The 24,560-nt window shown below is 37.7% G+C and overlaps 1 protein-coding gene across 1 annotated transcript in view; it reads right to left on the bottom strand.

Moving 5' to 3' along the window:
• The window catches only part of CHRM3 (cholinergic receptor muscarinic 3), a 252,654-nt gene extending 229,274 nt beyond the window's left edge, over nt 1–23,380 (bottom strand). The window contains exon 1 of the mRNA XM_083349911.1: nt 22,992–23,380. The gene's annotated coding sequence lies outside the window, so the exon portion shown is untranslated. The remainder of the gene's footprint in view (nt 1–22,991) is intronic.
• Between the last annotated feature and the right edge of the window lie 1,180 nt (nt 23,381–24,560).

Below are 24,560 nucleotides of genomic sequence, written 5' to 3'. Positions count from 1 at the left end.
ACTTCTTTTAACTTGTGGAAATTTGATTACAAATTATCTAAAGGAAGCAATTACTGAATTTTATATAGTCAGTTACTTGTTAGAGGAGAAAAAAAATCAGTGAATCTTTTGGAATATTTGACTACTTTTGAACAGATTTGTCTTCAACGCATAATGGATTATGAGAACATCTAAAGGAATTTTCCTTTATTTAAAAGTCAACTAACTTGTATTAAGATGTTCATGAAATTGTGTTTTAGATTTATCACTAATATAAGAAGATATACGGTAAATCAATATGTTATCCTGGGTCTGAGGAAACAAAACTGCCACAAAAAAATACAGGGAATTTATTGTGGTGGAGGCAGAAGTTGGGAAATGATTGTTTAATAATGATAGTGGCAATTTGAAAACAAATGAAAAGGATAAAAAAAATTGCTGAAAGGAATTTGAAGTACAGAATTGCAATCACATTAGCCAGAAAAGTTTTCAATCTTTAACTAAACAAAGTTTTCTTTAAAAAAAAAGACTGATATAAAACTCAAGTACATAAAACTTTGTTTCATTGTTTTGTAGCAATCTAGTAGTAAAATTTAGTAGCTGCTAAAAAGTAGAGAAGAGGGAAGAGAGAGAAGGAGGGTGGATACAGTGAAAGGGGAAATGGTCGAGCAGCACCCAAACTTACGTGTATGTATTTATGTATAGATCTTTGGTCATTCGGGTTTTTTCCCACGTAGAATTGAAGCCACCAGCCTGAGGATGACGGATGAGATTTTGTCGAAATGTTGCTCTTATACCTTCAATTCTATGTGGGAAAACCCCCGATATATATATATATATAATCTCAGATAAAGGGTATGACTAACTGATGTGAACATAAATAGTTCGAAATGATCATCTTAGCCTCCCAAATTCTTTATTAGCAATTTGAATAATTTGCACAAATAATGAGCTGTCATAAGTTGACTAGTTCCTGTGGATAAGCCCTGAGCCGGGCCAAAACAGGAATGAAAGAGTTAATTAGCAAGGTCCATTCAAAAAACCTTGACAAATACTTAAACATACATTTGCCTTGCCTTCCAGCTAATATAAGAGAGAAGGAACCCGTGGCTCAGGAGGTTAAAACACTGCCTGATATATATAATCAGCCTGGGTTCGAATCTCAGATGAAGGGTATGACTAACTGATGTGAACATAAATAGTTCGAAATGATCATCTTAGCCTCCCAAATTCTTTATTAGCAATTTGAATAATTTGCACAAATAATGAGCTGTCATAAGTTGACTAGTTCCTGTGGATAAGCCCTGAGCCGGGCCAAAACAGGAATGAAAGAGTTAATTAGCAAGGTCCATTCAAAAAACCTTGACAAATACTTAAACATACATTTGCCTTGCCTTCCAGCTAATATAAGAGAGAAGGAACCCGTGGCTCAGGAGGTTAAAACACTGCCTGATATATATAATCAGCCTGGGTTCGAATCTCAGATAAAGGGTATGACTAACTGATGTGAACATAAATAGTTCGAAATGATCATCTTAGCCTCCCAAATTCTTTATTAGCAATTTGAATAATTTGCACAAATAATGAGCTGTCATAAGTTGACTAGTTCCTGTGGATAAGCCCTGAGCCGGGCCAAAACAGGAATGAAAGAGTTAATTAGCAAGGTCCATTCAAAAAACCTTGACAAATACTTAAACATATATATATATATATATATATATATAGATATATACAGTATATATATATATATATATATATATATATATATATATATATATATATATATATGTGTGTGTGTGTGTGTGTGTGTGTGTGTGTGTGTGTGTGTGTGTAAATTACTAACAAAGAATTAAAGGGAAACTGAGATGCATTTCTGACTCCTTAGTCGTCCTCAGTCAGCTATACCCTTCTGAGATTCGAACCTGGGCTGATTGCATACAAGGCAGTGTTATTTGCCTCTAAGCCACAAGGTCCCTCTCGCTCTGTTAGCTTTTTTTCTGCAAGGGAAGATATGTTTCAAATGTTAACTATTTAGATTACCTTGCTAGGCCCCTTGTATGCAATCAGCCCAGGTTCGAATCTCAGAAGGGTATAGCTGACTGAGGACGACTAAGGAGTCAGAAATGCATCTCAGTTTCCCTTTAATTCTTTGTTAGTAATTTACACAAATATATGAATTGTCCGGTGTGACTACTGCCTGTTTGATAGCCTTCAAGATAGGCTGAAAACAGGAAATAAAGATTTGCCCCATGTTTGGGGCCTAGCAAGGTAATCTAAATAGTTAACATTTGAAATATATATATATATATATATATATATATATATATATATATATATATATATATATATATATATATATATATATTGGCATGGAAGAAATGATTCTTTATAATAATAAAGCCCCTGTGAATCAGACACTTTAAATAAATAAATAAATAAATAAATAAATAAATAAATAAATAAATAAATAAATAAATAGTTTAGTAGCTGCCAACATCCTCTGATAAGCTCATTTTTATATTACACACACACACACACACATATGTATATATAATTTGCCCAACTTATATTGACTCCTCTCAATTTCTTGTGTCACAAAGCTAGTGCCTTTTATAGCAATTTTCTAATAAAACTGACTACTAACTACACCGACTACACTATGTCAACACTGTTCCTTCTACAAATAAGATAAGGCAAAATCACAGGATATGTACCTTTTTTTGTTTCCAGTACATCTGGTGTTGTACTATAAACAAAAGTCACTAGCAACTAGTTAGTCAACTTTAACCCTTAAATGAAGCATATTCAATTTATTTAGCTATGTACCGTTCAATTAGATATTTTTCTCAAGAGAGAATAGGAAAATTATTTCCTCTTGATTCTCTTCTTACTATTGCTGAGAGTATTATCTATTTTGAATTCTATTTGAATTTTATTTGAATTCTATTCAAGAGGCAGGTTATTGAGGCAGGAGTAACATAGTAGGCTATCTTGCTTACTTACTTACTAAATTGTAAGCATTTGCATAGCAGACTTCATTATTATACATCTACTCTGGTAGCAAACTGGCCATAATGATCTAGAACTATAAGAATAATTAATTCTTTATTAATAAGCTTTAGCCTAAAATTAATTATATGACTCTGTGAAATATATTCTTTTTCAATTTGTTTCCATTAGGTATGTGCTCAGGGATAATCTGAATCCTATTGGATATCCCGGGTCACACTTTCCTTACTTCCAGAAGAAAGTAAGTTGAGGCTTTTATCAAACTGTTTTAAAATCTGGTTCCCTCTATGTATTGCATAGTTCTATGATCTCTAGTTCATCTTTATCAATGAAGGCATATAATCATGTCATAAATAATCATGGAAACCTACAGTCGATTGAATATTTTGCTAGCCTCCTCCCCCTTAGTCAGGTAGGCAGCTACACTAATACATAATACTTGATATTGTCTATTTTTAATAATACATTTCTACAGTACTTCTATTGGAAAGTGTTTTTTAAAAAAAGAAATTTCAAACAGACTGACTGAAAACTTTAAATTAGATGTGTATGTCATCACATAATTAATCCTATTCTGCTATAAGGATGTTTTTAACAAGCATCTTTCATTCAAACCAATTGATTCAGAAATGTTTTTTAAAAACAGAATTGTTCATGGTTTAATCCCAACCAGTTTGGTAAAAGTATTGGAAATTAAGTTTTATTTACTGTATGGAGAAATAAATCATAAGGAGCTTGGTAGCCCTTTTTCAAAATAGATCATATATAATGCATACATTTTTGTGAGCTGAAGATTACTTCATCAGAGCCATGGAGTAGCTAAACTAATCTGGGATTTAAAATAGGATGATGGGGGTGGAGAGTGGAGGAGGAGGGAATGTCTGAAGATAGGGTGGACATGTGAGATAAATTACAAGTACTTATCAAATAGCAATTATAATGCTATTGTGTTTGTTGAGTTCTCCTGGGATAGCCTGATATTTTTGTTGTATGTGAACCCCCCCCAAAAAAAGCTCAAAGTCTTTTTTCCACCCCATAAAATAGCTACTTTGATATCTGCATAGTAATGGAAGGTCCTGGAAGATTGAAATGATTGGCATTTTTTCCTTGTTTTGAAGCCTGATTCATTCCTTTGCACAAAGTCCTGCATAGAATCCAGAGGGGTATTCTTGGCATATCATAAAACCCTAGTAAGACCACACCTGGAATACTGCAGCCAATTTTGGTCACCATATCACAAAAAAGAGTTTGGAAAAACTAAGATGATCAGGAGACTAGAGACTAAAACATATGAAGAACAGCTACAGGACTTGGGTTTGGCTAGTCTAAAGAAAAGAAGAAACAGGGGAGACATGATAGTAGTGTTCCAGTATCTGAGGGGCTGCTACAAGGCAAAGGGGGCCAGGTTGTTCACCAAAGCACCAGATGGAAGGACAAGAAACAATGGTTGGAAACTGATCAAAGAGAGAACCAACCTGGAACTAAGGAGAAATTTCCTGTCAGTAAGGACAATAAACCAGTGGAACAGCTTACCCTCAGAAACAGTGGGTGCTCCATCACTGGAGATTTTTAAGAAGAGACAGTCACCTGTATGAGATGATGTTGGTTCTCCTGCTTGAGCAGGGGGCTGGACTAGAAGACCTCCAAGGTCCCTTCCAGCTCTATTCTATTCTATTGCATATATCACATTAGAGAAATATGTGAAGGTGCTTTAAACTTGGGGTTATTATTGGTCTAAATACAGGGGAAACCATATCTGAGCTTGTTGCAGGGTCTGATTCCCATATTACTATAATTATCTTTTCATCTCAACATCTCTTCATATTATTCTGTTACATTCTGTATGCTATTATTTTTATGGTCTGTCTTTTAACAGTCTCTTTTTTCACGTGAAAACATCAAATTATCTTGGGGAATATAGGCAGAATGTGATGTACACAACTCAGTTCACTTCTGCTTCTTTCTACATACTATAGTCTACTAATTGTGGGAATGCCCATACATTTTACTATTCAATTACTTCTTACCTTGGTTAACTGTAATTTGCTAATCATCTTGTTCAGTCTTTTTGTAGTATTTGTTTTTAAGTGTTGTAAACAAATATTAAATCCTTTATGCTATTTCAATATAAAGCCCTGTTTTGGTGCAGGAATTTTATGTTATCATTAAAGGTTTTCCAACTGCCATTTTACTATATTATTAGAATATAATATTTGAATGATGATCATTTTGCTGATTTAAGTATTATCTAGTAGGAATCCCAATATGTGTATCGTTTCCCAGTAGCTCTCATTGCTCCAAAAAGTCAGACTTTCCCTAAGAAGTCAAACCATTCTCTGTATTAGTCAACATCTGGAAATGAAACAATGCATTTGAACAATGGAATTTCATGACAGACTTGTAGAGGAATGTTTTTCCCACCTCCCCTTCTCCACAAGCTTCATTCTGTTATTTCTGGCCTCCACAATATTATGTCATTGTGGTATTCAATTAATTCTACTTCTCTCATTCCACCTGATTTTACATTTCTCAGATATCAGCTTTGAAATACCTAGCTGGATTCCAAAGGCTTCTTTTACAATTCATGTATTCCAACATTAATCATCCTAGTGCTCAGACATTCGTGAGTTTATCCAATCGGCTTCCAGAGAAGGACTGGGAGTGGTTACAATGGTAATATTTTGTCTGAGGCGATGATTCCTGCCATTTTTAAATCCACAGTTGCTCATATGCAAAAGACAAGGGATCAATAGATATCATGTGAGCCAGGCTCATCAGTTGCTATGATAAAGCTCAGTGTAAAAACATCCTTTATTTCCTTAAGCTTCTCTTACTCAAACTCCAGTGTTACCATTAATTAACCTTATATGTGAGTTTGCATGACCTTGCCCCTGTCTTCCTGAATATCCATGCATAAAGTATGGATTTTTGAGAGGAAATCTTATACTAATAACACTCTTTAAAACACTTTCTGTTCCAGGGACCAGAATTTAGTTGTTCACATTTTCTCAATTTCTCTTCTGCATATGAAGTAGTAAATAGTACAGGGATATGCCTTCTCACTGTTTTTTCATAGACAGATTTTCAAACCGTATTTACTCTATAATTCTGTACCCTTTTATTTGGGATTAAACCCCATTTTATTCAATGGAATTTCTGAGTAGACACATATATAATTGCACACCATTGTCTAAACATATAACAAAAGAGGTGGAGACTTTCATTTTAAAGCTGTTATTTTCATGAACCAGAAGCTTTGCTGGAAGGATTTATGATTTTAAATTGATTCTGAGTCATAATGTAGATTACTACAGAACTAGGAAACACAATTCTTCATGTTCCAAATGAAAGAAAAACAAATGCAAACAATTTTCTTCTCTCCTGTTAGAAATACTATAAATACCAGCAATTTCTCACTTCTAAAGACTGTGTAAGCTTCTGCACAATTAAACTAATTGAAAATACATCATTCAAGTATGATTGGTCTCTGATTTTTAAAAAGACATCAGAGTATTTGAATTGGAAGTGTGGGTCAAACAGTATAAGCAGAAAAATGAAGCATTGTGCTATGTTTTCAATATCTCTAGATATAATATTTGCCAAACATTTTTCTAATATAATATATCTTGTTTCTGTTTCTCACAGTTCCAGAGGTTTTGCAAAGTTCTCAAGCAGATATTGCATGTCAAACATAGGCCAAAATAGACACACACATTCTAAACAAAGTGTTGTTTAACTGTATAACAAAATTTCTAAAAAAATAATAGCCAAAGAAGTCAAGTCTTACAAGGCAGACACTTGCTACCTTATCCATGCATAGATCTCCCTGGATTTATTTATTCAAACTTCCCTTTATAACTACAGAAAGCAGAACTTCATTGATCAAAACAAAGTAACTTCAAGAACAAATATGTCGAACTGGAATGGTTTTGCTATTTATCATTGTACAAAATAGACTGAGCAGCTTGACATTTTGAGCCAAGTTCCAACCTGTGTTTTCTTTAGTCATCAAAATGTAATCAGACTTATCTGTTTAAATGTTCATGGAAAGTTAAGTATGTGAGAATATACTGTATGTATAGTGAATGAAATAAATGGCAGCTAATTTCAAGCTTCATTTAAATTTGATATCCCTCCTATTATTGAAATACACCAGTTCGGGTATACAGGTATTTCTGTCTGAATTAATGTTTGGCCTCTCCAGTGTCAAATTAAAAGATAAGCAACTGCATTCAGGATGTTTCTGCAATAGCTTTTGAACTTCTTTGTTTAAACAAAAGTATGGGCACCTTCTAAAGAAACCTTTTTGTTTGTTTGTTTTTGTACCTTTTAGACAGTGTTGACTTTTGTTGACTGACTAACTAGTCCTTGTAGTTTTCTCAGCAAAGTTTCTCAGAAGTAGTTTACCATTGTCTTCTTCCTGGGACTGAGAGAAAGTGAGTGGTCCAAGGTTGTTTCAACTAGCTTTAAGATTAAGACAGGATTAAAATTCAAGGTCTCCCATTTTCTAGTCTGATGCCTTCAACAATACCAAACAGGCTTTCAAAACAGCCATCTAGAAGATGCTTATTTTAGCACACTTTAAAAAGAATGTTCTGATAACTGTATTATCTACCAATGTTAACAAATTTATAATTCTAATTTTATAAGAATGATAAATATTTGATATTCATTTAATGAATATTATATATAGTACCAAATCCAAATGGAAAAGTGAAATCTACAAAGAAAAAGAAACCCAAATGATGAGGCTAATCCTGGGAATGCTGAGATATCTGGTTGCCCTGCAGACTCGGCCGCAGGACTAAGTCTTGCTCACTTGCATACCAGGCACTAAAGGAATGATTGGGGTTTTTAGAGTTTTGGCTAGCCTTCCATTCTAGACTAAAAGGTGTTTTACTACCAGCTTTTGACCTTAATGTGTTCTTAGTGTACCCTTGTTTACAAATAGCCAGGCTCTAGGATAGATCTAAGGCTTTGTTTTTATTTGATACGTCATCAATGTTCTGTCCCAGCCTATGTCAGTCCTTGTTATACTCACAAGGAGAAACCCCTCTTCCAAGAAACAGGCAGGAACCTCAAGAAAAAACCAAACCCTTTTATTCTCACAGACCCGAGTCAATGTCCAAGGCAAACAAACACAGTCCACAGAAACTCGATCCTCAACATGAACGGTTGCCTTCAGCAACCAGCACCTCCCACATCTTCCCTTTTATAATTCAGCCAAGGTGTAGCTTCCTAATGCCTTCTCCTTTGCCTTTGGAGCTGCCCATTGCATTCCTCTGACCTACTCGTTTCTCTTGCCTGCTCTTTCATGCATCCTGAATTTTTCCCAGCTGTTCTTCATCATTGTCCAACTCAGGCTCCCAGCACAGCTGTGTCTCAGCTTGAGCGCAAGTAGAAGGGCCAGACTCCTCGTCCAACTGTACATCTTGGAGCTCCTCAGAGCCTTCCTCTGACTCTAATGTCACTCCAGGCCCCTCCTCCTCATCTGATTCCTCAGACTCAGCTGCCAGATCTACTGGCTGGCGAGGAATCACAACAATCAACTCTTTGAACCATATATATGAAAGCTGGTCTCACTTCTGACCTTGATGGAGCTCCTGGCTTTTTGCAACTTTAGCAAGGTTATTGATTTATTTGTTCAACAATTTACCTATACCCTTTACAAAAGCTAGCAAACATGGAACTATTACCTACTTTAATAAAGCATTCCACTCAGTTTAAAAACATACATGCACACATATCTAATTGCATATGAATATGAAGTTGAGATGTTTAATAACAGTATATAACATAACAAATCAAAATATCCTATGTTTGCATAAATGGAGATGATTTTAATTCTCCCTCCCATTTTACTTATGTTTCTGTTTTGTACTCCCTCTCCTTGGTGGAGCAGTGGGCTAATGCCTCCTTAAGTAACACCAGCTGCCTGCAATTAGTGCAGGTTTGCATCCCACCAGGCTCAAGGTTGACTCAGCCTTCCATCCTTCCGAGGTAGGTAAAATGAGGACCCAGATTGTTGGGGGCAATTAAGCTGACTTTGTAATAATGCCGCTTGGGGTGTGTGTGAAAGCCCTAATAAGCAGGCATATACATAGAATGAAGGCTACTGCTAAGCTTGTAAGCCGCCCTGAGTCTTCGGAGAAGGATGGGATACAAATGGAATTTTAAAAAAATCATTTGAAAAAGGTTTATGGAACTATTGGCTTTACCATCTGAACTGTACGCATAATTCTTGTATGGCATTTCTGCTGGAAATAATAAAACTATTTTCCCTAAACCCTTTACACAAAGGAATCTAGCAACACAGGTGAGATCCCCACATACCATTCTTTCTTAGAATGTGAGTCCTAGGTAATAGCAGTCCATTTTTTATATGCTTTTTACAGTAATAAAAATGGAAATTACGCACAGCATGAAATTGTATGAATGTAAGACAAGACATCATCTCTATCAATTCAAATACGAAATTAAATGTTATAGAAAACATGCAAGGCAGAAATCAGTGGAACCTACATTGGAGTCTGTGAACCAATAATGGTGATTCTAAGAATACTGCAATCAGTCTTTAGTATGAATGCCAAAATAAAAAAAATATTTTTAAATAGACAATAGCTGAAGAGATTATTTATTATTGCAGGATTTCTTTGTTCTCCCTTGAAAGAGTGGTGAGGACACTTACTTCCCATTCGGAAGAGTGACAGTTCAATCCTAAATAGCAGCAGATGTTTTTTTCTTAGGACGCAAAGAAAAAAAAACTCTGTGTGGCATCAAGGAAGGCATCCAGCCAATAAATGCTCAGCTCCATTCAGTTGCCCTGACTCTATTGAAACAATGGAAAAGTTGGGGCTATTACCCCAAGCCTTAAATATTTCAGGCAAGAACAGTGTTTCATCATATTTGGCAATTTTATAAGCTTATTCTTTTTCACTTTTTGCAGTTGAATTTGAAAATGAATTTTCAGGAGTTCTACATATGTCATCATGAGATGGTTTATCTATTCTATAATGCTTGCAGATATCTAGGTATTTTTATGAATTTAAAATTATAATATACATGGACCATTAAGACAGGTTCAGTAATACTGATTAATATCTAGCTCACATCTGAATACTGGGTATGAGCTTGTGTTACTCTGCACCCAAGCTATCATTATTTCCTGTTCAAAATAGTATTTATTTGCACATATAAAATGAACTAATAGCCACATCAGAATGGTTTCTATCATCTTGGAGCTACCATGAGAAAAGAGTAATTGTTAGGTGTTGATAGAAAATGGAGAATGTAAAAGTACATTTTTATTATCATAGTATATATATGTGTGAATTGAAGCACATTCCAAATAGTCAGTGATAAAGGAAAAGACTGAGGCTGTAGCGCTATGAATACTTCTAAAGCAAGTATTATCACTAAATTCCATGGGGGACTTCTTATGAAGACAGGCAGAGAACACTGCAATATAATGTAAAGTCCATGCCAGGCAAGAATTTTGTTAAAGGATATAATGGAGTGGATCAGGATTTGGTCATACTCTGCATAATACAAAAAGGCAAGGACTGAACATAGCTTCAAATATTTATTTTTAAAGACTATGTATATATCTAACATAAGATTTTTTGCATTTAGATCATGTATCTATTAGCTATTGCCTAATTGGTAATCAAATACACACACACACACACACACACACACACACATTCTTCCTTGATAAAATATTGTCATAAGGCTTATAAGGCTTCATGAATTGTGGTGCACAAAACATTAAGAAAGTATTTTGAAGTGCAGATAATAAATTATTTCATTTGATGTGTTTCCAAACTATACAAAATTCTGCTCACTAGTTTTGTTTGAACTTTCTCCCTCTGAATTTGTTAATTTATGTGTTCATATTCCATGATTTTTGTGGTCTATCTTAAGCATTTTAAATAGAAAGGGTGAGATAAAAATAAGACATGAGTCTCCCCTTATCCAAAATCTTACTCTCTTCAGAGCTATTTTTGTAACTCTTTACTCCATCTTTTCTTCATTGTATGTTTGGAGGTGGGAAAACCAGAACTCTAGAGAGGATATCAAACATGAACACAACATATCATTTCTAAAAAGCATTAAAATATCAGAAGTTTTATCTACAACCCTTTTTTTCAAGATAATCTGTAAAATGCCAATTTTATTATTCATTCTGATTGCACGGTGTATCCTTTTTCACTAAGCTATCCATAACTTGAAAGGCTGATAGATCATAACCACATCTAGGGGGAATAAGACTTTCTTCAAATTATTACTTTATTACCATAATACAATTTTATTTTGTAATATTAAACTTTGCACTCATGTTTGTGTGCTCTTGTTCTATCTCTCCCTTTGAATATTCCTGTTTGTTGTAAGTCCTTATAAGTTTCTTAGGCACTTTTTTTCAAACAAATACTTATCTGCGATACAGCTTTTAAAACTGGGTAGGGCAGATGGTAATAGTAAAGATTGGCTACTGCCATTAATGGGCTTGCATAAACAATATGACAGTTGTACCCAAACAGGAATTTTTAGTTTATGTTGAAACAAAAAAGGCTAAGGAGATTTTGAAATTTGAATATCATCCAAAAGCAATAGAATAGAGTTCTAATAAGTGGGAATGGATTAGGGATACAAGGAGAATGGGGGGTGGTTGTAAAAAGAGAGCTTTTTTAAGGAGGATGGAGGGAAGAGGAGGATGAAGTGGGAGAGGGAAACCATTCAGGAAAAGCTATGGAAAAATATTCAGGCATGTTGAATAAACAGCAATTGTAGCAATGGCTGTACGATACATTGAACCTTTCAGGAAGAATCCTACAGAAAAATCTGCTCAAATTCACGGTAATAGTAATCCTGCACTGTCTTTGCTGTGGAAGATCTTGCCTTAGTTTCACATATTCTACATTCTCTGTACAAAGGAAATAGGTGGCTTTTAGAATGTATGTTTTTATGAGTGTGTGTCTGTGTGTATGTTCAAAAAAAAAAAAACAACCCTTCTCACCCCTATCTCCAAATGTGTGATGTACAGCACACTTGGTGTGGTAGCAACAAGAGTTCCCACTACAGCACCCAATAGCTATATGTCTACCAGTAATATACAGAAAGAAACACAGATTCATAAAAAGAAATGTTATCACAGACATCAATTCATTCAGCAGCCCATATTAAGAGATCTATCAAGCTAGAAACAAAAGGTAAAAAGTATCAGTCAAAATTGAATCTCCTTAGCAACTTTCTCCAGCCAAGAATAATATATCACTCTAGCTATGCATGACCAAAATATCCACCTAAAAGCCTTTCTATTCATACAACAGAAGTAAGATATCAGTTTTTATCCTGAAAAGGGAAAGGCTTGATAACCTAAAATCACCACCTCCTTCAGTAGAAGGTCTTTGTCCTGAATTCACCCCATGATTGCAAGTTCCTGCTTCTAGAAAGCACCATCTGAGAGAGAGAGAGAAAGGGAAAGTGGCTCGCTAGATTTAGAATAGGCAACCTGGTGCTTTGAAGCTGTTTTGAGCAGTATTTCCCAATGTTTCTTGGTACTAATCTCCTCCCAGGGAGTCCTAGAAAATTATTTTTAAGACATTCAAAGAAGCAAGCAACCTGGAATCTTCCTGGAGTCATATGCCTTTGCTAAAGAGAACAGCATAGATAAAGGCTTTCAATCACCAAAAATGATAAAAGTTGATAGTACAACGGTAGTTGCTAAGAAGCCACACAGTTTTTGTGATTATATTCCAAAGACCACAATGCCAACACACAGTCCACTTTTAATAAGAAATTCTTTATAAGGAAACAAGATATATCAGGACAGATTAAAAAAAAAGACAAGACTTCGTGGCAATTACACAATTTCTTTTTCTCATGGCCTAAAATAAATATTTGACTAGTCAACTATTTCATTCCTCCCAAATTATAATAGGAGCTTGTTCTTTTTAAAAAAAATTGGTAAGAATAAAGCAAGAAGAGGAGATTTGAATTCACTCACAGGGGAAGTACTAGTACTATAGGTGAAAAGCATCTGGGCGTTCTAATAAATCACAAATTTGAGCATAACACAACATTATGATGTAGCTGTAAAAAGTAAGTGCTATTTGAGGTATATATGAGTTCAGATAACAGCAAATAATTATTTGATTGTACTCTGTTTTGGCAGATCCCTTTTGGAATACCATGTTCAATTTTGGCAGACTAAAAACAATATTTACAAATTTAACACACAAAAGGGAGATACCTAGATAATGACGTAAATGAAAGCCAAGCATTGTGAAGAAGAATTACAAGAAATGGATAGGTTTATCATGCAGGACAGAAGTCTGAGGAAAGATGTTAATAGTGGAGTTCTTTTACATTGTTCTGAAGGGCCTGACTAGAACTAGGAAGTAGATTCAGGTTAGCTATTAAGAGGCATTTCTTGATACCAAGAGCTGCCAAGCACTAGAATATGTTGTTTTAAGAAGTGATATATTCAGCTTTTTTGGAAGCCTTCAAAAGAGGCTGGCTACCTCCAAAATACTTTAATAGCTCCTGCACCAAGCAGGAGTCAGATTAAATGACTTTTGAGATCCCTTTCAACTCTGATTCATGTACAAAATTGACAAAATTGTACAAAATTGACTTCTTTAGGATGCAACCAAAGAATTAATTACTTGCATACTAAAATAATTTAGTGAAGCTAAGCCTTGTTAAAATAAAGGAATGTGATGATACTACTTTGTTTAATGGATTTATCAACTGGTTATAGAAGAAAACAGCTTACATGGTCAAACTTTCTCTTGAGCTTCAGCTTCTCACTGTTATCTGGATTGCTGGTGGGGTAGTTGGTTGGGAGGAATAACATGTATACACTGCTCTTTTAGCTGTACTCTCTCTTATACCCTCTCTGATACACACATACACACACCTACTTATTTTGAAATAATTTGTTCTCCAATAAAAACAAAAGTCCTGAGGCAGACCATAAAAATGACAGGCCTCTGCAAATCAGGCCTTATTTGATTCAGACTAGGGATTTGGAAATTTAATTCAATTTAAGTTTGTGATCCAAGGATATACCGATTCAAGCTGCTTTGAAATTAATATTTTTTAAAAACTCTGTAGACTATAATGGGAAGCACTTAAATGCCTGTGGCTGCAACATTTTTGGCACAATGGGATGAAAGTAGCAAGAATATTAAAATCTTTAGATGACATTAACCTTGCCACATTTGAATTGGATATTATTAAGAAGTTCACCACAACTAAACCTTGAAATAATCTCCCTGTAATTCTTTCAGGAAAAACAACATAGTAGGGAAAAATAGCATGCATGAAGAAAGGATAGCATAGCAGTCTTCAAATTTTCCAGAAAACCAGTAAACTATATTAAAGCAAGGCAAAAGGGATCATCCTTATCAATCAACCTATAAAATATAAGCTTATTTTTCTATTTACTTTGCTACATTTCCAGGTTTGATATAATACCATAAGCACCCATTGACCTGTCCTTGTGAGGACTCTGCTGTTCTCATCACCAGGCTTTGTGAGGTGCAAAAATGATTGACAACTTCTTTAGGGGGAAAAAAGTCCCATTTCAATAGGGGTTCAGACTAGGCAAGCATCATTAACAAATCTTAGGACTTGGTTGGATTGACTTTTCAGATGGGTGAGTTAAAGTGTTTTATGTTAGATCCTTAACTGACAGAAAAACATTTTCCTTAATGCTGGACTTTACCACAACAGCCAGGCAGCAAAGAGTACAAAGCTTACCTTTTTTGGGGGGGAGAAAATATTAATAGATCCTTACTAAGGAAAGGGGAATTCCCCCATTTCATTTCCCTTACCTGCTAAGCGTAGAGCTGCTTAGAATTATGATGTCAGTTGTCCAACTAACAGGTAGTAGGAACTAAGATGAAGTGCTTCTTGGAGACCTTCCTCTATACCTGTTGTCACTAGGGCAATTTCTAGCACTATTTTTCCTCCTTCCTTCCATCCTGGTTTAAATCAATTTTATGTGCAGCACAGGAGAGGGGTTTGTTTTTTTCAAAGGAGCACTAAATCTGGGTCTGAAAACTACGTCTGGTGCACTAAACCTATAAGATACCTGTATAAACTGTGAAGGAAAAGTCTTTGTTGATGCCGATCCAAGCCAATATGGCGAAGAGGGCAGTATCCAGTGTCTCAAGAGTGAGGGGTGAGCCTGCAGCAATTAAAGTAGCCCACAGGAAATGGGCAGATCCCAGTCTGACATACCAGCAGTCAAAAGCTCAGCATGTTAGGCCACATTTATGTTGGAAGAAATCAGCCTTACTGTTACTACATTACATCAGTGCTAGAGAGGATGAGGTTTGCTCCCCGTTTATGTTGTTGTTAGTTGCAAAGTAGTGTCCAACCCATCACGACCCTATGGACAACATTCTTCCAGGCCTTCCTGTCCTCTACCATCTTCTGGAGTCCCTTTAAGCTCATGCCTACTGCTTCAGTGACTCCATCCAGCCACCTCATTCTATGTCATCACTTTAATCTCTTGCCCTTAATCTTTCCCAGCATTAGGCTCTTCTCCAGTGAGTCCTTCCTTCTCATTAGGTGGCCAAAGTATTTGAGTTTCAAATTCAGGATCTAGCCTTCTAAAGAGCAGTTAGGGTTGATCTCCTCTAGAACTGACCGGTTTGAATGCCTTGCAGTCCAAGGGACTTGCAGGAGTCTTCTCCAGCACCATAATTCAAAGGCCTCAATTCTTTGGCGCTCAGCCTTTCTTATGGTCTAACTTTCACAGCCATACATTGCAGCTGGGAAGACCATAGCCTTGACTATACGCACTTTTGTTGGCAGGGTGATGTCTCTGTGTTTTTAGTATGCTGTCTAGATTTGCCATTTATATAGAGTAGCTTTCCCTGCCACTGTTGGTGAGGGTTGGGCTTCCACCTTTGTAGTTCCTTCATCAGAGAATTGTTTAACTAATAAGGAAGTACCAAGGAGAAAACCACATCCCCACCAATACTGCAAGAGCAAAGTAGTGTATATAAATGGGAAGCAAACCCTACACTTACTAGCACTGATGATATTATCTTGTCAGGTCATGAAATATCTGCAAACAACCAACTTCGGAGAAAATCAGGGACCACACAATTCAACCTTGAGCTGCTGTATATTCTTTTCTATTATCAGTGAGTTATAATGCAGAGCAAGACGCTTACTTGTACAGGAGTAAATGGCATTTCTTGTCTTTATCATTACCATTCTACCATTCTTATAAGCAATAAAGATTTGAGCCAACATTTGTAAGCCTGTATTGGCATTCATTCATTTCCTAGAGATTTAAACCTGCCCTAATCATACATAAATTAAGCATAAGGGTTGGCGCAAGAGCGTGGACTAGACTAGTTAGTCATGAGCGTATATTCAAAGAACTGTGTTTTACTCCAATTTAGTTTGGCAGGACCAGCATGAAACTCTCTAGTACTTTCATTAGTACTAGAAAGTCTGAAATTATGGTTTGTGTCCGCTACCTTAAGAAACTGAAAGCCAAGAAAACAAACAAAGCTGAAAGCAGCATTTACCTTTTCACCACAAAAGAACTCCAGTAAACAGAGTGAAGTGAGATTATAATATTTATTGGTACCTACTCATGTTAAAGACCCCATCACTCTCCTCAACTCTCACTAAGCATTCTTTGTATATAGAAGTAAGTTGAAGTTATGCTTACAGTTTGTACAGTAATAAGCCAGAAGCAGCACAAAAGCCATTCAATCTACAAATGTCTTCAAAAGTCAGTGAACTATCTGAAGTCACCTGGCTGCCTCATGAAATAGTGGGTTCTCCTACACTGGAGACTGGATAGTCATGATAGAGATGCTCTTAGAGATCCTGCATCAATCAGACAGCTGAACCAGATCACCTCTAAGCTTACTTCCAACTCTGTGAGTCAGTTCTTTTATGGAAGAGTTGTCTCTACTTCAGTTCATGAATCTGCTTCAGTTACATAGTTTTTATCAAAGCTTCGTCAAATTGAAGCATCTCTTCAGAGACTTGCATAGCCCTTAAAAACATGTTATAAAATGGTTTATGCCCTTTTAAAATCACACATCAGAATCTGTATGTATACTTCATGTCATGCATATGAACACTGCACTGAATTCGTTTTAAATTATGTTTCAGGACAGAGGATTAATTCTGATTTCACTAAGGTAACTAACAAAACATCACATATCAGTTTTGATGTTATTACCAAATGTACAAGAAGCAATAATTAGAAAAGGGAAAGGAAGATAAAGAAAATCAAATATCAATACTTAATTATGGTATCAGAAAATACAGTCACCTTTTATCACTTGACTTTGTGGTAACACTGCTTGACTGGTTCAGTTTCACTTTTGCATTCTGTAAAGCATATTGTTACCAATGTAAACCCTTCTAGAGTGGTAATTTCCCATAGCAACCCTCCACAAAGAAAAAAAAGGACCAAGTCTAGTGGATGAACATGATAATCAGAAACAAGAAATTTTGAAGATATTCTGAAGATGAAAGAAATTGTGTTAGTATAAGAAATTTGGTTCCTGAGATCATGTTCTGTGTTATCTGGATGATGGATTGCTGGCATGAGATACAGGCTATACCTCAGAAAGATCAGGAAAAATATACAGTATCTGCCCAAAGTATGTTGATCAGAAGGTCTTCAGGATGAATCTTCTAGGGACTAGAATCAGAAAATTTAAAATTGTAAGGACTTGTACACTGTAAGAGTAAAAAAGAGAACAATTAAACTAAGACTAATATAAATAATTCAGTGAAAAATCAGAAAGGGCTCTGATTTGGAATTCATTTTTGTTGTGTATATTCTAAAAACATGCAAAATTTACTTCTCAGCTTCACTTCACACAACATACATAACATTTCTGTCACACTAAGTAACAAGGCTTATCCACAGTAACCAGTAGCATCAGATCAAAAGAAGTAGCTTCTACATGCAAAACATCTTCAAGATAGAAGTTTACTTTGCTATTTTGCTTCAGTTGAGTGCTTTGCTCAAACCTATTCTCTTTAAGAAACAAGAATGACTAAAATAACTGGAAGAGAACAAATGGTGTCCTTATCTTAAAAAAAAAGGTTATGGAGGAGAAAGATTACCAATGGAATAACAAATTAGTCTGACATAAATACCTGTGAAGATTCGAGGGCAAAAACTTAAGAAAAAATATGTACAAATATCATTAAGAATTCATCTTGAATTTTCCAAAACCAAGTCTTACCAGATTAATCTTATTCCAGGTTTTGATCAGGTAACTTGAGTAGTAGTGTCTGTGGTGCTCCCTGAGCTAGTTTTCTTGAAGGTGTTTCAATACCCAGCTAGATAATAGCTTCAGTGCTCTGAACCTCAGTGCTCTGCTCAGTACTGAAAATGTTACATAGCTACCATGTTTTCCCGAAAGTAAGACCTATCCCAAATAAGCCCTAGCTTGATTTTGGGGGTGGGCCTAATATAAGCCCTACCCCCAAAATAAGCCCTAGTTTTGGGCAAGGAACATGTCTAAAAAATCAGGGTAGGGGTGGGGTGGGGTGGGTGGAGATGCCCCATATGCCCCTCACCCCCTTAACCATTGCAGCCTGCCTCTCCTTGCCGACTCACTTCTTTTGCAACATCCCCCCCGGCCTGCATTTTGCAGTCAGAGGCCTTTCTTGAAGGTCTCCTCAACCGAGAACTGAGCTATGGATTCAATCCATAACTTGGTTTTCAGCTGCAGAGGACTTCCAGAAAGGCCTCTGACTGCAAAATGCAGGCTAGAACTCAATTCTCAGCTGCAGAATGAAGCTGCTCCTTCGGCCGTAGAAGACGTGGGCCGGCTGGGCGAGGCTGTCGGTGCCGGAGGTGAATGGAAAAGACACGCCATGAAAATAAGACCTGGTGCCTCTTTTGGAGGCAAAAAAAAAAGACTGGGTCTTATTTTTGGGGAAACACGGTAGCTAATGAATCATTTGTAAGAAAACAACCAAGGTCAGACAGCACCAAGGGTTACACAGTTCAACCCTGAACTCCATATATTCTCTTCTATTATCAATTTGAGTGGATTGTGAGAACATTGTAGGTTTAGTATAGTTTAAGTTCAGAGACACATAATACAATTAGGAAAGCAGGTTAAATATAGATGGGTGAATCTCCAGCTGAACTGAACACTTTGGGTGACTCTCCAGCTGAAAAGAACACTTTGCTGAAGGAGTATTAATCCATGGTTTCTTATCACATTGGAGTGAGATATCAAAGGCAGAACCAGATTGTTTGGCCCTGGGTCCTATAATCAACATCTTTTTTAATGACTTAAGTGAAAAGGTAATGGGAATACTCATTAAATTTATAGAAGATACAAAATTGGATGGGTAGGCGGAAAGAAAATACGAAAAATAGCCTTGATTAAGTTAGAAAAGTGGACTGAAAATAACAGAATGAATTTTAAGAGAAAATGGCTTTTAAAAAATAAGAATTTTTATTTGGTTAAAGCGACTAATCCATCCTCAAATGTATTGTTTCAGAAACCTTTTCACGAGTTTATAAAAACAACTGGGCTAAAACACAAGAAGTGGGCGGAGGTAACACAGGCTAATGTGCTAGTATAAATATTATATTTGGAGAAAGGATAGATGGGCAAATGCTATAATATAAGCTAGTTGAGTGAAAACAGGCAAGGCCCTATAGAATAGGCAGTTTAGTTTGAAACAATATGATACATCTAAAAATGCAAATGTCCATGTACAGTAATAGCTATTTATAGTTATTGCTTTCTTTATTACCAGGATTAGCAGCAGAAGTTATTCTTCACATTAAAAGAATTTTCTAGCCAATGCTGAATTCTATAACTGTTATAGATGATGCCTAAGGAACTATTACAAAACATTACTATTCGCATCAGAACAGCGAACAAAGTAAGAATCCTAACCAAATAGAATCAAGATGTCATAAATTGCATTTCATGCAATTTCAAGAAAAAATACAATGCTAAGGTTTCAAGAACAGCCAGCTAAGCAAATTTCAGAACCTCCCAACATTCAAATGCATGTATAACTGATTCAAATATAAAATAATTCCAAAAGGCTAACTATTTTGAATTATTTTTCTCTATTTATCATTACAAATTAGTAGATAAAAAATTAATCCTTTCCTATTGCTCTATCCAATTTAAAGGGAAAATAAGTCTTCTTATGCAAATAGGCATAAGGGGAGCCTAAGATCTGAATCTCTAAAGTGATAACCTTATTCCCCTACTTGTTATCCATTTTACCCTTTGAGCTTTTAATGGGATAAAATGGAATAAAATATTGAAGAGGTAGAAAAGCTGCACTACAGGCTATGTGAATCAGTTTAGCTTTACAAATTACTACTAGGAACAGCTAGTGTGAAAGAGGTTTTTTTTTCCTGATGTCATATAACTGGCCATAAGGAGCGAGATAATATCTTGTGCTCCAGCTCTATTCCAAACCATTTTAAGCAAACCAAACACTATGTCTGATTAAATATCCAGATGCAAACAAAATCAGACTGCAGTACATTATTCAGTCACTTTAACATTTCAAACTGAGGAACACAGTGAAATTCCACTATAAATTTCAAAGCAAGTTTTTTTATTAAAAAAAACCCCAAAGCAATTGAAAGTATTCATAAGCTGTAGCAACATGTTTATTTAAAAAATAAGACACATGTACAGACAGACTTTCTATTAAGTGTTGTGCTTAGGATTTCCTTATCTTTGGAGAGTTTGTATGTCTTTTTATGGAGAAATTTAAAATGAGATCAAAGCTAATTCTTGTTCTTAAAAAGTATTTGGATGACATAAATAATCTGACATAGGAAGATATATATTTCTGCACATACTTGGAATTTTGTGCTATATAAGTATATACATGGATGTAATGAGTATAATTATTTTGCAAGTAATTTACTGTTAAAAATATTTCCAGCAAATAAATATACTGTACATACCCTAGAAATTCTGATTCTACAAATATTTCTGTTTAAATTGCATGGAAAAATATAAGCAATGTATTGCATAACATATTAATGGTTACCTTATCAATGGTTTTCTCAATAATAATAATAATAATCCTGGATTCACCCAACAAACTGCACAAAAAACTGTGCAGGTAGAGTTTATACATCATTCTAGATTAAAATGTGGTTGAGCAGCTTGTGGGTCAGTATCATGCACACACATCCACTAAGTCACAGGGTGTGGAATCTGTTACCAAAGAGGGGGTTCTGAATTAAGTAACAATGATGAATGTGATGAGTTTAGGAAAGTGCAAGTGATAAACAGATGGCAAAGTCTGCTAGCACTCCACATTGTTGCCATGCTATTTCAGTCCAAGAGTAACAATAAAAATTGCCTAAAGATTTCAAGAAAATCACTTTGAGCATATAAAAGCAATATATTAAAGTAGACATTAATAAGGATATTTATTCTACATATTGTACATTTTCATAAAGAAGTCAGCGCACACAATTCTTACAGTTTCCACAGCAGATAGCTGTTTTAGTATATTGGGGAGGGGGGAAGAGGGAGGGGGATGGAAGGAGAGAGGGGGGCGAAGGAGAGGGAGAATTAAAACCTTTATAAAGTGGATTGCGGTCAACAAAAAATTATGCCATAATAAATTTGTTAGCTTTTACAGCGCCACTGAATCTTGATTGACAATTCTGTTAGGACCCTGAAAGGCAGTATCCTTCTCATGTAGGCAGAGACAAAAAAAAAATCCCGTTTTGCCCAGCGACATTCCTGACAAAGGAGTGATTTGAAAAGAGGGCTTCCTTATGTGGATCTCAGCCTCTTCAGAGATATACTATCTTGCCCTTTAAATGAATCCAGATTTGGGAGAAAAGAAAAAAAAAGCAGAGCGTTCACTTCAAGTCCGCCAATGAATCCATCCTGTCTCTGACTCAGTAAATGGAGAACCATTTTCACCCCCTTCTTTCTGCCCCCCCCCGGTTTTGAGAGTAATCACTGAGACTGCATGCCAATTTCCAAGGAGGTTACCTCTCAGGTAAGGCAACTTTACAAAGAGGTAACAGACAAATCATTTGGTCCTCTTGACTTCATTAAAGCACACCTGGCTAACTCGAAAAACAAGACGAGTCTCTCCTTACAAGTAATTTAAATGAATTATTAGCCAGTCTTTCTGGGGTGGGAGGACAGCGGCGATAAATAGGTAAGCACAGTACCTGTACGGTATTTTACATAGCAAGTAAACACACACACAAAAAGGTTTTTTTTCCCCAACGTGGTGTAACGAGATTTATTATCAGTATTTGCAACTGTTCGAAACTGAAATGTGATATGCATTTTAGACTATTGGACGGGGAATGTGTCTCTCTGTGTGTGTGTGGGGGGGGGAGAAAAACGTTATATACTGTCCTAAAAGGAGAGGGGGGACATTTAAGGAATCAAACTAATAGTTTTATTCCTAATGAAACTGTCCTTTTTATTTCCCCGCCGGAAATCTAACCCAGAGGTTAAAATAGGCTCTCAACCAAATCCTGGCGATTGCCCTAAAAAAGGAGGAATAGCCGTCTCAGCGCTTACATTCACACCTGGATCAACCGAAGAAGGAGCAGGCAGATAAACCTGGACGCCCCGTCGCCACGCCGACAAATCGGCACGAGTTTACCCCCTCCCTAAGGAACCCGAAGGCTTCCCTCCGAGTTAATCCGGCAAAACGCGCCGGCACTCAGAGGCGAGCTGCTTTGCCCTGGATTTTACGAGGCGCTCTGAACGGGCGTTCTCCAGCTGGTCTTTCCCCGGCTTTCAAGAGCTTCTCGGGCTTCGGAGCGCCGATTCCAGCTCCCGGGTCGACTTGACTCGTCGCCCGCCCCCGCCCGCCGGCTCTGGCGCTGGTCGCCCTGAAGGGGATTCTTTGCCAGAAACTTTGGTAGCCGAACGGGAGCGCGAGACAGGCAGCAGGCGCAGCCCTCGCGCCCAGAGTGCCCGCCGAAAAGACTCCCGAGTCCAGAAGGAAACTCCTACCTGGTTGGCTGGTTGGTTGGTTGGTTGGCTGAGCCGGGGCGCGCGCCCCTCCAGGTGGCAGGTGAAGAGGCGCTGCCAAAGAGGGCTGAGGCAACGTCAGGAACGATACCAACCCTTCCCCCCCCGCCCCCGCCCCCGCCCCAGTTCCTCTCAGGCGAGGCGAGCAGGCGCCCGGCTCGGGGGCTCCTCCGCTTTCCACGCGCACGTTAATCGCCTCCGGCAGCCGGGCGCCGCTTTGCACCTGTGCGCCTGGCGAGGCAAAGGCTTCCGCTTGGCTTGGCTTCTTCCTCCCTCAAGTCAGAGCGGAGGCAAGCCGAGGACCCCCCCCGGATCCTCCTCCTCTTCTTCTCCCTCTTCCCTCAGCCACGTCTCCGCGCAGAGCCAGCGCTCCCTGCCTAGTGCCGGAATGTCCGAGCCGTCGTTGGAACCGCATCCACCTCAGCCCCTCCGCCCTCCGCCCCCTTCAGCCGCACGCCAAGAGCAGGCACTTCTCAAACGCACCGCTCATTGGCCGGCCCCGCTGCTGACCTCACTCGATCCGCTCGCGCCCGCCTAGTGGATTTTCCTCGGCAGCCTTTTATTATAAGGGGCGCCCGCTAGTGCTGCCTGGCGCGCCCGCTTCCGTCTCTTCCAAGCAGACTCCCGGGTATGCTGAAGAGCCTCCTCGGGTCTTCTCTTCCGCCCATCAAAGGCACCGTGCTGACGGTGACGAAACGAGCAAGCAGCTGGCTGCTAATCCCCACTGATAATGGTGGGGGGGCTGGGGTGGGTGGACATGTGACGTAAAAGCAGTGACAAGCCGTGGCATAATCGGGGGGTGCAATGTGGCAATTGCGGAGACGCGAGGCACTTCCACACGCCGTCGTTCCTGTCCCCAACCTGAGCATAAAAAATAATCTGAGGCTGAGAACGGGCAACCGACCACGTTGGCTCTTCGGGCAGCGAGTCGTCCAATTGACGAATCAAGGTGGCGAAGGACGCCATGGATGCCTTGCATTCAGCTTTCCCTCACTTCATCCCCCCCCCCCGCATCAGTCCATTCAGAAGAGAAAGTAAATTGCCAGTGCGCCCCTCCCTCCCTGAAGTGTAAAGTTTTGCTTCCTTTACTTTTGCTTCATTTACGCCAGGGGTCTTCAAACTTGGCCCTTTTATGACTTGTGGACTTCAATTCCCAGAATTCCTCAGCCAGCATGGCTGGCTGAGGAATTCTGGGAGTTGAAGTCCACAAGTCATAAAAGGGCCAAGTTTGAAGACCCCTGATTTACGCTGTGTGTCTTTGTCTGATGGCAAAATAAAATCTGAACAGTAGTTGTGAGTGGAAGGCTTCCGGGGTGGAAAGCCACCTTTCATCATGTATTTATTTTTATTTATTTATTTTTATTTTAATCCCATTTATATCCCGCCCTTCTCCGAAGACTCAGGGCGGCTTACACTCTTAAGCACAAATCAATGTGCTTAGCGATTTAAAAGACTCTGGTCCTAAAGTTGTCATGATGAAACAGGAGCATGCCAGCAGTTTTGGGTGATACTTTTCCCAGGAGTTGTAACCATGATTGCATGTTGTTGCAG

This window comes from Vipera ursinii (genome assembly GCF_947247035.1).
Source record: "Vipera ursinii genome assembly, chromosome: 1".
Classification (NCBI taxonomy): domain Eukaryota; kingdom Metazoa; phylum Chordata; class Lepidosauria; order Squamata; family Viperidae; genus Vipera; species Vipera ursinii.
This window is presented reverse-complemented; position numbering and strand designations above follow the sequence as displayed.